This window comes from Thalassophryne amazonica, unplaced genomic scaffold (assembly GCF_902500255.1).
Source record: "Thalassophryne amazonica unplaced genomic scaffold, fThaAma1.1, whole genome shotgun sequence".
NCBI classification, from domain to species: domain Eukaryota; kingdom Metazoa; phylum Chordata; class Actinopteri; order Batrachoidiformes; family Batrachoididae; genus Thalassophryne; species Thalassophryne amazonica.
This window is the reverse complement of record NW_022986464.1, coordinates 1-10925: the sequence shown is the minus strand read 5'-3', so window position 1 is coordinate 10925 and position 10925 is coordinate 1.

Here is a 10925-nt window from a genome sequence, read left to right as displayed (position 1 = left end):
GAAGGCTTCTTTGCACAGAAAAGGTTGAAGTGGTATCTGTGAATGTAACTGTATTCTAGTGCTTGATGGAAGTTGGTTATATCAGCTATTGATGAATGACCATTCTTGCTGCAGTGCCAACTTTTTCCCATGTGCTTTATGGCAAAGAGAAGCTGAAAGTAAATGTTCTTTTTTAAGAAAATCCTCCTCTATACCACTTCACCGTGAAGCTGTATAACTGGTAACGGAACAGACAGAAGTTTCTCCAGCAACAGCCTCAGAAGACGACTGCTCCTTCAGAGCTGTCTGGCTGTCTTGGTGGCTTCCTTCACTACTTTTCTTCCAGCGAGGTCACTTGGTTTTTGAGAACTGCCTACCTGACACAGAGCTACCACATGGTTTGTATTTCTTCATTATTGATGGAACAAAGTCCAGGACATAATCAGTGACTTGGGAATGTTCATGTGTTCATGCACTGACTTGTCTCAAGAAAACTGGCTGTAAATGTCATGATTTAATCCTTAGATTTAAAATAAATTGCTCCTGTTCCAACATTTTTTGGAACATGTGTCAGGCCTTAAATACAGGAATGGATGAATATTAACAAATTAAATGAAGTTGAAGACATGAGAAATGAAATATTTTGGGTTCATTCTGTTCATAACCAGAGAACTTTAAGCCAAACTGTGTACTTTAGGTACATATCCGGAGAACTTTAAGCCAAAATGTGTGCTTTAGGTACATATCCGGAGAACTTTAAGCCAAACTGTGTACTTTAGGTACATATCCAGAGAACTTTAAGCCAAACTGTGTGCTTTAGGTACATATCCAGAGAACTTTAAGCCAAACTGTGTGCTTTAGGTACATATCCAGAGAACTTTAAGCCAAACTGTGTACTTTAGGTACATATCCGGAGAACTTTAAGCCAAAATGTGTGCTTTAGGTACATATCCGGAGAACTTTAAGCCAAACTGTGTGCTTTAGGTACATATCCGGAGAACTTTAAGCCAAAATGTGTGCTTTAGGTACATATCCGGAGAACTTTAAGCCAAACTGTGTTCTTTAGGTACATATCCGGAGAACTTTAAGCCAAAATGTGTGCTTTAGGTACATATCCAGAGAACTTTAAGCCAAACTGTGTGCTTTAGGTACATATCCAGAGAACTTTAAGCCAAACTGTGTGCTTTAGGTACATATCCAGAGAACTTTAAGCCAAACTGTGTGCTTTAGGTACATATCCAGAGAACTTTAAGCCAAACTGTGTGCTTTAGGTACATATCCGGAGAACTTTAAGCCAAACTGTGTACTTTAGGTACATATCCGGAGAACTTTAAGCCAAACTGTGTACTTTAGGTACATATCCGGAGAACTTTAAGCCAAACTGTGTACTTTAGGTACATATCCGGAGAACTTTAAGCCAAACTGTGTGCTTTAGGTACATATCCGGAGAACTTTAAGCCAAACTGTGTACTTTAGGTACATATCCGGAGAACTTTAAGCCAAACTGTGTGCTTTAGGTACATATCCGGAGAACTTTAAGCCAAACTGTGTACTTTAGGTACATATCCGGAGAACTTTAAGCCAAACTGTGTACTTTTAGGTTCATAACCAGAGAACTTTAAGCCAAACTGTGTGCTTTAGGTACATATCCGGAGAACTTTAAGCCAAACTGTGTGCTTTAGGTACATATCCGGAGAACTTTAAGCCAAACTGTGTACTTTATAACTCGAGAACTTTAAACCAGACTGTGTACTGTTAGGTTCATAACCAGAGAACTTTAAGCCAAACTGTGTCCTTTATATCCAGAGAACTTTAAGCCAAACTGTGTACTTTTAGGTTCATAACCAGAGAACTTTAAGCCTAACTGGGTACTTTATATCCAGAGAACTTTAAGCCAAACTGTGTACTTTTAGGTTCATAACCAGAGAACTTTAAGCCACACTGTGTACTTTTAGGTTCATAACCAGAGAACTTTAAGCCAAACTGTGTACTTTATAACTCGAGAACTTTAAACCAGACTGTGTACTTTTAGGTTCATAACCAGAGAACTTTAAGCCAAACTGGGTACTTTTAGATTCATAACCAGAGAACTTTAAGCCAAACTGGGTACTTTTAGATTCATAACCAGAGAACTTTAAGCCAATCTGTGTACTTTTAGATTCATATCCAGAGAACTTTAAGCCAAACTGTGTACTTTATAACCAGAGAACTTTAAGCCAAACTGTGTGCTTTAGGTACATATCCAGAGAACTTTAAGCCAAACTGTGTACTTTATAACCAGAGAACTTTAAGCCAAACTGTTTCCTTTATATCCAGAGAACCTTAAGCCAAACTGTGTACTTTATAACCAGAGAACTTTAAGCCAAACTGTGTGCTTTATATCCAGAGAACTTTAAGCCAAACTGTGTACTTTATAACCAGAGAACTTTAAGCCAAACTGTGTACTTTATAACCAGAGAACTTTAAGCCAAACTGTGTGCTTTAGGTACATATCCAGAGAACTTTAAGCCAAACTGTGTACTTTGGGTACATATCCGGAGAACTTTAAGCCAAACTGTGTACTTTTAGGTTCATAACCAGAGAACCTGAAGCCAAACTGTGTACTTTATACCCACAGAACTTTAAGCCAAACTGTGTGCTTTAGGTTCATAACCAGAGAACTTTAAGGTTCATAAACAGAGAACTTTAAGCCAAACTGTGTACTTTATAACTCGAGAACTTTAAACCAGACTGTGTACTTTTAGGTTCATAACCAGAGAACTTTAAGCCAAACTGGGTACTTTTAGATTCATAACCAGAGAACTTTAAGCCAAACTGTACGTTTAGATTCATAACCAGAGAACTTTAAGCCAAACTGTGTCCTTCATATCCAGAGAACTTTAAGCCACACTGTGTACTTTTAGGTTCATAACCAGAGAACTTTAAGGTTCATAAACAGAGAACTTTAAGCCAAACTGGGTACTTTTAGATTCATAACCAGAGAACCTTAAGCCAAACTGGGTACTTTTAGATTCATAAGCAGAGAACTTTAAGCCAAACTGTACTTTTAGATTCATAACCAGAGAACTTTAAGCCAAACTGTGTCCTTTATATCCAGAGAACTTTAAGCCAAACTGTGTCCTTTATATCCAGAGAACTTTAAACCAAACTGTGTACTTTATAACTCGAGAACTTTAAGCCAAACTGTGTACTTTTAGGTTCATAACCAGAGAACTTTAAGCCAAACTGGGTACTTTATAACTCGAAAACTTTAAGCCAAACTGTGTACTTTTAGGTTCATAACCAGAGAACTTTAAGCCAAACTGGGTACTTTTAGATTCATAACCAGAGAACTTTAAGCCAAACTGTGTCCTTTATATCCAGAGAACTTTAAGCCAAACTGTGTACTTTTAGGTTCATAACTAGAGAACTTTAAGCCACACTGTGTACTTTTAGATTCATAACCAGAGAACTTTAAGCCAAACTGTGTCCTTTATATCCAGAGAACTTTAAGCCAAACTGTGTACTTTTAGGTTCATAACCAGAGAACTTTAAGCCAAACTGTGTACTTTATAACTCGAGAACTTTAAGCCAAACTGTGTACTTTTAGGTTCATAACCAGAGAACTTTAAGCCAGACTGTATACTTTTAGATTCATAACCAGAGAACTTTAAGCCAAACTGTGTCCTTTATATCCAGAGAACTTTAAGCCAAACTGTGTACTTTTAGGTTCATAACTAGAGAACTTTAAGCCACACTGTGTACTTTTAGATTCATAACCAGAGAACTTTAAGCCAAACTGTGTCCTTTATATCCAGAGAACTTTAAGCCAAACTGTGTACTTTTAGGTTCATAACCAGAGAACTTTAAGCCAAACTGTGTACTTTATAACTCGAGAACTTTAAGCCAAACTGTGTACTTTTAGGTTCATAACCAGAGAACTTTAAGCCACACTGTATACTTTTAGATTCATAACCAGAGAACTTTAAGCCAAACTGTGTACTTTATTACCAGAGAACTTTAAGCCAAACTGTGTGCTTTAGGTACATATCCAGAGAACCTTAAGCCAAACTGTGTACTTTCGGTACATATCCGGAGAACTTTAAGCCAGACTGTGTACTTTGGGTACATATCCGGAGAACGTTAAGCCAAACTGTGTACTTTTAGGTTCATAACCAGAGAACCTGAAGCCAAACTGTGTACTTTATACCCACAGAACTTTAAGCCAAACTCTGTACTTTATAACTCGAGAACTTTAAACCAGACTGTGTACTTTTAGGTTCATAACCAGAGAACTTTAAGCCAAACTGAGTACTTTTAGATTCATAACCAGAGAACCTTAAGCCAAACTGGGTACTTTTAGATTCATAACCAGAGAACTTTAAGCCAAACTGTGTACTTTTAGATTCATAACCAGAGAACTTTAAGCCAAACTGTGTACTTTTAGATTCATAACCAGAGAACTTTAAGCCAAACTGTGTCCTTTATATCCAGAGAACTTTAAACCAAACTGGGTACTTTATAACTCGAAAACTTTAAGCCAAACTGGGTACTTTTAGATTCATAACCAGAGAACTTTAAGCCAAACTGTGTCCTTTATATCCAGAGAACTTTAAGCCAAACTGTGTACTTTTAGGTTCATAACCAGAGAACTTTAAGCCACACTGTACTTTTAGGTTCATAACCAGAGAACTTTAAGCCAAACTGTGTACTTTATAACTCGAGAACTTTAAGCCAAACTGTGTACTTTTAGGTTCATAACCAGAGAACTTTAAGCCAAACTGGGTACTTTATAACTCGAGAACTTTAAGCCAATCTGTGTACTTTTAGATTCATAACCAGAGAACTTTAAGCCAAACTGTTTCCTTTATATCCAGAGAACTTTAAGCCAAACTGTGTACTTTATAACCAGAGAACTTTAAGCCAAACTGTGTGCTTTAGGTACATATCCAGAGAACTTTAAGCCAAACTGTGTACTTTCGGTACATATCCGGAGAACTTTAAGCCAGACTGTGTACTTTGGGTACATATCCGGAGAACTTTAAGCCAAACTGTGTACTTTTAGGTTCATAACCAGAGAACCTGAAGCCAAACTGTGTACTTTATACCCACAGAACTTTAAGCCAAACTGTGTGCTTTAGGTTCATAACCAGAGAACTTTAAGGTTCATAAACAGAGAACTTTAAGCCAAACTGTGTACTTTATAACTCGAGAACTTTAAACCAGACTGTGTACTTTTAGGTTCATAACCAGAGAACGTTAAGCCAAACTGGGTACTTTTAGATTCATAACCAGAGAACCTTAAGCCAAACTGGGTACTTTTAGATTCATAACCAGAGAACTTTAAGCCAAACTGTGTCCTTCATATCCAGAGAACTTTAAGCCACACTGTGTACTTTTAGGTTCATAACCAGAGAACTTTAAGGTTCATAAACAGAGAACTTTAAGCCAAACTGTGTACTTTATAACTCGAGAACTTTAAACCAGACTGTGTACTTTTAGGTTCATAACCAGAGAACTTTAAGCCAAACTGGGTACTTTTAGATTCATAACCAGAGAACCTTAAGCCAAACTGGGTACTTTTAGATTCATAACCAGAGAACTTTAAGCCAAACTGTACTTTTAGATTCATAACCAGAGAACTTTAAGCCAAACTGTGTCCTTTATATCCAGAGAACTTTAAACCAAACTGTGTACTTTATAACTCGAGAACTTTAAACCAGACTGTGTACTTTTAGGTTCATAACCAGAGAACGTTAAGCCAAACTGGGTACTTTTAGATTCATAACCAGAGAACCTTAAGCCAAACTGGGTACTTTTAGATTCATAACCAGAGAACTTTAAGCCAAACTGTGTCCTTCATATCCAGAGAACTTTAAGCCACACTGTGTACTTTTAGGTTCATAACCAGAGAACTTTAAGCCAAACTGTGTACTTTATAACTCGAGAACTTTAAACCAGACTGTGTACTTTTAGGTTCATAACCAGAGAACTTTAAGCCAAACTGGGTACTTTTAGATTCATAACCAGAGAACCTTAAGCCAAACTGGGTACTTTTAGATTCATAACCAGAGAACTTTAAGCCAAACTGTGTCCTTTATATCCAGAGAACTTTAAGCCAAACTGTGTACTTTATAACCAGAGAACTTTAAGCCAAACTGTGTGCTTTAGGTACATATCCAGAGAACGTTAAGCCAAACTGTGTATTTTTAGGTTCATAACCAGAGAACTTTAAGCCAAACTGTGTACTTTATATCCAGAGAACTTTAAGCCAAACTGGGTATTTTAGGTTCATAACCAGACAACTTTAAGCCAAACTGTGTACTTTTAGGTTCATAACCAGAGAACGTTAAGCCAAACTGTGTACTTTTAGGTTCATAACCAGAGAACTTTAAGCCAAACTGTACTTTTAGATTCATAACCAGAGAACTTTAAGCCAAACTGTGTCCTTTATATCCAGAGAACTTTAAACCAAACTGTGTACTTTATAACTCGAGAACTTTAAACCAGACTGTGTACTTTTAGGTTCATAACCAGAGAACGTTAAGCCAAACTGGGTACTTTTAGATTCATAACCAGAGAACCTTAAGCCAAACTGGGTACTTTTAGATTCATAACCAGAGAACTTTAAGCCAAACTGTGTCCTTCATATCCAGAGAACTTTAAGCCACACTGTGTACTTTTAGGTTCATAACCAGAGAACTTTAAGGTTCATAAACAGAGAACTTTAAGCCAAACTGTGTACTTTATAACTCGAGAACTTTAAACCAGACTGTGTACTTTTAGGTTCATAACCAGAGAACTTTAAGCCAAACTGGGTACTTTTAGATTCATAACCAGAGAACCTTAAGCCAAACTGGGTACTTTTAGATTCATAACCAGAGAACTTTAAGCCAAACTGTGTCCTTTATATCCAGAGAACTTTAAGCCAAACTGTGTACTTTATAACCAGAGAACTTTAAGCCAAACTGTGTGCTTTAGGTACATATCCAGAGAACTTTAAGCCAAACTGTGTATTTTTAGGTTCATAACCAGACAACTTTAAGCCAAACTGTGTACTTTTAGGTTCATAACCAGAGAACGTTAAGCCAAACTGTGTACTTTTAGGTTCATAATCAGAGAACTTTAAGCCAAACTGTGTACTTTAGGTACATATCCAGAGAACTTTAAGTTTCTGATGTGTTTTTTAGATGTGGTATTTTGAAGTTGTGTGGGAGGTTTTAGCGTCTTCCCTGTTCCTGTAATTTTAGGTTCATAACCAGAGAACCTTAAGCCAAACTGGGTACTTTTAGATTCATAACCAGAGAACTTTAAGCCAAACTGGGTACTTTTAGATTCATAACCAGAGAACTTTAAGCCAAACTGGGTACTTTTAGATTCATAACCAGAGAACTTTAAGCCAAACTGTGTCCTTTATATCCAGAGAACTTTAAGCCAAACTGTGTACTTTTAGGTTCATATCCAGAGAACGTTAAGCCAAACTGTGTTTTTTAGGTACATATCCAGAGAACTTTAAGCCAAACTGTGTACTTTCAATCAATCAATCAATCAATTTTTTTTTATATAGCGCCAAATCACAACAAACAGTTGCCCCAAGGCGCTTTATATTGTAAGGCAAGGCCATACAATAATTATGTAAAACCCCAACGGTCAAAACGACCCCCTGTGAGCAAGCACTTGGCTACAGTGGGAAGGAAAAACTCCCTTTTAACAGGAAGAAACCTCCAGCAGAACCAGGCTCAGGGAGGGGCAGTCTTCTGCTGGGACTGGTTGGGGCTGAGGGAGAGAACCAGGAAAAAGACATGCTGTGGAGGGGAGCAGAGATCGATCACTAATGATTAAATGCAGAGTGGTGCATACAGAGCAAAAAGAAAAAGAAACAGTGCATCATGGGAACCCCCCAGCAGTCTACGTCTATAGCAGCATAACTAAGGGATGGTTCAGGGTCACCTGATCCAGCCCTAACTATAAGCTTTAGCAAAAAGGAAAGTTTTAAGCCTAATCTTAAAAGTAGAGAGGGTGTCTGTCTCCCTGATCTGAATTGGGAGCTGGTTCCACAGGAGAGGAGCCTGAAAGCTGAAGGCTCTGCCTCCCATTCTACTCTTACAAACCCTAGGAACTACAAGTAAGCCTGCAGTCTGAGAGCGAAGCGCTCTATTGGGGTAATATGGTACTACGAGGTCCCTAAGATAAGATGGGACCTGATTATTCAAAACCTTATAAGTAAGAAGAAGAATTTTAAATTCTATTCTAGAATTAACAGGAAGCCAATGAAGAGAGGCCAATATGGGTGAGATATGCTCTCTCCTTCTAGTCCCCGTCAGTACTCTAGCTGCAGCATTTTGAATTAACTGAAGGCTTTTTAGGGAACTTTTAGGACAACCTGATAATAATGAATTACAATAGTCCAGCCTAGAGGAAATAAATGCATGAATTAGTTTTTCAGCATCACTCTGAGACAAGACCTTTCTGATTTTAGAGATATTGCGTAAATGCAAAAAAGCAGTCCTACATATTTGTTTAATATGCACTTTGAATGACATATCCTGATCAAAAATGACTCCAAGATTTCTCACAGTATTACTAGAGGTCAGGGTAATGCCATCCAGAGTAAGGATCTGGTTAGACACCATGTTTCTAAGATTTGTGGGGCCAAGTACAATAACTTCAGTTTTATCTGAGTTTAAAAGCAGGAAATTAGAGGTCATCCATGTCTTTATGTCTGTAAGACAATCCTGCAGTTTAGCTAATTGGTGTGTGTCCTCTGGCTTCATGGATAGATAAAGCTGGGTATCATCTGCGTAACAATGAAAATTTAAGCAATACCGTCTAATAATACTGCCTAAGGGAAGCATGTATAAAGTGAATAAAATTGGTCCTAGCACAGAACCTTGTGGAACTCCATAATTAACTTTAGTCTGTGAAGAAGATTCCCCATTTACATGAACAAATTGTAATCTATTAGACAAATATGATTCAAACCACCGCAGCGCAGTGCCTTTAATACCTATGGCATGCTCTAATCTCTGTAATAAAATTTTATGGTCAACAGTATCAAAAGCAGCACTGAGATCTAACAGAACAAGCACAGAGATGAGTCCACTGTCCGAGGCCATAAGAAGATCATTTGTAACCTTCACTAATGCTGTTTCTGTACTATGATGAATTCTAAAACCTGACTGAAACTCTTCAAATAGACCATTCCTCTGCAGATGATCAGTTAGCTGTTTTACAACTACCCTTTCAAGAATTTTTGAGAGAAAAGGAAGGTTGGAGATTGGCCTATAATTAGCTAAGATAGCTGGGTCAAGTGATGGCTTTTTAAGTAATGGTTTAATTACTGCCACCTTAAAAGCCTGTGGTACATAGCCAACTAACAAAGATAGATTGATCATATTTAAGATCGAAGCATTAAATAATGGTAGGGCTTCCTTGAGCAGCCTGGTAGGAATGGGGTCTAATAAACATGTTGATGGTTTGGATGAAGTAACTAATGAGAATAACTCAGACAGAACAATCGGAGAGAAAGAGTCTAACCAAATACCGGCATCACTGAAAGCAGCCAAAGATAACGATACGTCTTTGGGATGGTTATGAGTAATTTTTTCTCTAATAGTTAAAATTTTGTTAGCAAAGAAAGTCATGAAGTCATTACTAGTTAAAGTTAATGGAATACTCAGCTCAATAGAGCTCTGACTCTTTGTCAGCCTGGCTACAGTGCTGAAAAGAAACCTGGGGTTGTTCTTATTTTCTTCAATTAGTGATGAGTAGAAAGATGTCCTAGCTTTACGAAGGGCTTTTTTATAGAGCAACAGACTCTTTTTCCAGGCTAAGTGAAGATCTTCTAAATTAGTGAGACGCCATTTCCTCTCCAACTTACGGGTTATCTGCTTTAAGCTACGAGTTTGTGAGTTATACCACGGAGTCAGACACTTCTGATTTAAAGCTCTCTTTTTCAGAGGAGCTACAGCATCCAAAGTTGTCTTCAATGAGGATGTAAAACTATTGACGAGATACTCTATCTCCCTTACAGAGTTTAGGTAGCTACTCTGCACTGTGTTGGTATATGGCATTAGAGAACATAAAGAAGGAATCATATCCTTAAACCTAGTTACAGCGCTTTCTGAAAGACTTCTAGTGTAATGAAACTTATTCCCCACTGCTGGGTAGTCCATCAGAGTAAATGTAAATGTTATTAAGAAATGATCAGACAGAAGGGAGTTATCAGGGAATACTGTTAAGTCTTCTATTTCCATACCATAAGTCAGAACAAGATCTAAGATATGATTAAAGTGGTGGGTGGACTCATTTACTTTTTGAGCAAAGCCAATAGAGTCTAATAATAGATTAATGCAGTGTTGAGGCTGTCATTCTCAGCATCTGTGTGGATGTTAAAATCGCCCACTATAATTATCTTATCTGAGCTAAGCACTAAGTCAGACAAAAGGTCTGAAAATTCACAGAGAAACTCACAGTAACGACCAGGTGGACGATAGATAATAACAAATAAAACTGGTTTTTGGGACTTCCAATTTGGATGGACAAGACTAAGAGACAAGCTTTCAAATGAATTAAAGCTCTGTCTGGGTTTTGGATTAATTAATAAGCTGGAATGGAAGATTGCTGCTAATCCTCCACCCCGGCCCGTGCTACGAGCATTCTGACAGTTAGTGTGACTCGGGGGTGTTGACTCATTTAAACTAACATATTCATCCTGCTGTAACCAGGTTTCTGTTAGGCAGAATAAATCAATATGTTGATCAATTATTATATCATTTACCAACAGGGACTTAGAAGAGAGAGACCTAATGTTTAATAGACCACATTTAACTGTTTTAGTCTGTGGTGCAGTTGAAGGTGCTATATTATTTTTTCTTTTTGAATTTTTATGCTTAAATAGATTTTTGCTGGTTATTGGTAGTCTGGGAGCAGGCACCGTCTCTACGGGGATGGGGTAATGAGGGGAT